This window comes from Schistocerca cancellata, chromosome 2 (assembly GCF_023864275.1).
Source record: "Schistocerca cancellata isolate TAMUIC-IGC-003103 chromosome 2, iqSchCanc2.1, whole genome shotgun sequence".
NCBI classification, from domain to species: Eukaryota; Metazoa; Arthropoda; class Insecta; order Orthoptera; family Acrididae; genus Schistocerca; species Schistocerca cancellata.
The window spans coordinates 431,896,589-431,900,196 of record NC_064627.1 but is presented as its reverse complement, the minus strand read 5'-3'; positions in this window follow the sequence as shown (position 1 = coordinate 431,900,196).

Here is a 3,608-nt window from a genome sequence, read left to right as displayed (position 1 = left end):
GGAGATCTTGCTGGCCAGGGTAGTTGACTTACACCTTCTAGAGCACGTTGGGTGGCACGGGATACATGCGGACGTGCATTGTCCTGTTGGAACAGCAAGTTCCCTTGCCGGTCTAGGAATGGTAGAACGATGGGTTCGATGACGGTTTGGATGTACCGTGCACTATTCAGTGTCCCCTCGACGATCACCAGTGGTGTACGGCCAGTGTAGGAGATCGCTCCCCACACCATGATGCCGGGTGTTGGCCCTGTGTGCCTCGGTCGTATGCAGTCCTGATTGTGGCGCTCACCTGCACGGCGCCAAACACGCATATAACCATCATTGGCACCAAGGCAGAAGCGACTCTCATCGCTGAAGACGACACGTCTCTATTCGTCCCTCCATTCACGCCTGTCGCGACACCACTGGAGGCGGGCTGCACGATGTTGGGGCGTGAGCGGAAGACGGCCTAACGGTGTGCGGGACCGTAGCCCAGCTTCATGGAGGCGGTTGCGAATGGTCCTCGCCGATACCCCAGGAGCAACAGTGTCCCTAATTTGCTGGGAAGTGGCGGTGCGGTCCCCTACGGCACTGCGTAGGATGCTACGGTCTTGGCGTGCATCCGTGCGTCGCTGCGGTCCGGTCTCAGGTCGACGGGCACGTGCACCTTCCGCCGATCACTGGCGACAACATCGATGTACTGTGGAGACCACACGCCCCACGTGTTGAGCAATTCGGCGGTACGTCCACCCGGCTTCCCGCATGCCCACTATACGCCCTCGCTCAAAGTCCGTCAACTGCACATACGGTTCACGTCCACGCTGTCGCGGCATGCTACCAGTGTTAAAGATTGCGATGGAGCTCCGTATGCCACGGCAAACTGGCTGACACTGACGGCGGCGGTGCACAAATGCTGCGCAGCTAGCGCCATTCGACGGCCAACACCGCGATTCCTGGTGTGTCCGCTGTGCCGTGCGTGTGATCATTGCTTGTACAGCCCTTTCGCAGTGTCCGGAGCAAGTATGGTGGGTCTTACACACCGGTGTCAATATGTTCTTTTTTCCATTTCCAGGAGTGTATAATGTTCAAAAGTATGCGAACGATCCGAATTGCGTTCCACCTGATTTGTATGCACCCCACATAACGTAGCTTTCTCGCAGGTCTTCTAATCTATTTTTGGTACAGTCATACTACACAAAAAGGTTACCGCAAGAGACCACTAAGAACACTGTTCTTTAAGGCAATCAGTCCATATTACAAAATATATTAGGAAAAACGTTATTAGAGATGAGGCTGCCCTTAACGCTTGTGCACCGGGGGCCGAACCGCACAATAACCCTGGGTTCGGTGTGGGGCGGCGGAGGGGTGAAGTGGACTGCGGTAGTCATCGTGGGGTTGTGGACCACTGCGGCTGCGGCGAGGAGGGAGCCTCTCCGTCGTTTCTAGGTCCCCGGTTAACATAACATAACATAACTGTTAAGAAGATTTTTTTTAACGTCTGTCATACTTGAGGGCAATTAATTTTCTCTAAAAAACGTCTGAAGCACATCGTTCACAAATTTTACAAACAAGAAAAGCTGACTGTCCAGGTAGGAAAAGGTTTGTATACTAAGTTCGCACGGTTTGAGTCAGGCCGATCTTTTCGTTTGATAGCACTGCACAAGTATTTTGGCTTAGAGGTATGAGAAATTGTGGTTCTGTAGCTGTGGAATCAGTAGCTCAAACCGTTTTGAACACTTCATATTAAGGTACTGCTAAAAATACAAAATGATTAACAACCAAAGGTTGTTTTCATTCTCAAAGGGAGGCGTACTTAAAATACAAAAGTTGGTGGAGACTGTTTGTCCTTGCTTTCTTCCAGTGTGCACTGGATTATACTTTGAACGCTGCATCTGCCGTTGTCCCCTAATCTAATAATACATTGTTTACAACAAATTAAAAATTTGGGAAGTAACAGTATACGAACCAGACCCGTGCTGATTACAGACATACCATTTTAACAAATCCACTGTTCTTCTTCCACTTCTGTACATTCCTACTAACAACTAGCATCTTGTTATGTGCGAGGTAACTCATTGGACTAAAAATCCTGAGCATCATGACCTGATTTAGTATGTGAATATAAATTTTACTTTTAATCTCTGAAAACGCAGTCATTATTACTATGTGTGATGCACTAGAATACAGCAAAGTTACGAATCATTTCTGGATACAGAGGATGGCAGATGAAAGCCACGTCAGCAGTAATTGTCGCTCTGAATGCCCATGGAACACCACGGAGGTTCAAAACAAGTGTATACTCCATTGTAGTTATGAAGACTGTTTCAAGACAAGTGCAGAAATTAAACACTGGCACGAATTATTTACAGCAGAATGAAAATATATGTAGAAGTCGATCTCAGAGAAGATCAGTTTCTGGTTCTGGAGAAATGAAGGCACACACTAGGCTGTAGTAACTGGGCGCTTTATCTAGACTTAAGAAAGACAAACCTATGTTTATAGCACTTGCAGACTGTGCGAAAGCTTTTGACGATATAGACCGCAAGACACTGTTTGAAATTCCGAAGATATCGAGGGTAAACCATATGGAAGGAAACGTTATTTACACCTTATACGGGAACGAGACTGCAGTTGTAAGAATCGAAGGGAATGAAACAGAAGCAGAACCTGATTCCACTGATACCATCTAGTGCAGATGTGAAGGTGGCCTCTAGGGACCGTAAACAGTCGTGACCACTTCAGTCGTTTCACATATGTGACGGAAATGAAATGCTTCCTTTTTTCTTTCATTACAACAAACTTCCGTATCAATATAGTTACGAGAAGTGTATAATTCAATTGCATTCTCTGGTACATTTTAATCATGATGGTTGATTATATGCTCTAAAAATTCTCATTCCATATGCTACACCAGCAGTTGACACACGAGTATTTTTCTCGTCCCTGTGTCGAAATTTTATGACACTAAATTGAGTATCCCGTCCAGTTCCTATCTTACTCTACTGCTGCATTTAACCGTCGAGAAACTGAGGCAACAAATTTTCGAATTAATCTGTTATTTTGTGATATCTCTTCCCATGCGGCATGAACTGCTTCGGACACTTCTGCCTTGGGACTGAGGGCAGCACCTATGGGGGGCCAGTCTAGAAGATCAACGTCTCCGTTCATTTCAAACGAGGGTTTCACACAGTTGGCTGTGTGGACTGAAAAACGGTCTTGTTAGAAGATTATTCTGCCTCCCAAAACTCTCTGAGGACCAGAAAAAAGCATTTTCTTCTCCATTATTTGGCCAGAGAAATCGTTTGAAAGCGGACGTTCCAGTTCTCACAAAACGCTGCAAACATTTGCTGACATCATTCATATGCTCTGACGGATCGTCGACCACACCTTTCTGTCCGCTTTGACATACACTACCCTCCATAAGTTTAGAACACCTAGTAATTATAGACAATGGAAAGAAAATACAGCATAAAAATGCATTTTTTTGTTTTCCAAATGTTTATTAAGTTCAAATAATACACAGGAAAATGCAACAATTAAATTTTTGATTCCGCAAAATAGCCACCCTTTGCTTCCATCACTACCTTGCACACTCTCGGCATGCGCTGCGTCAGTTTTGCCAAGGTTTC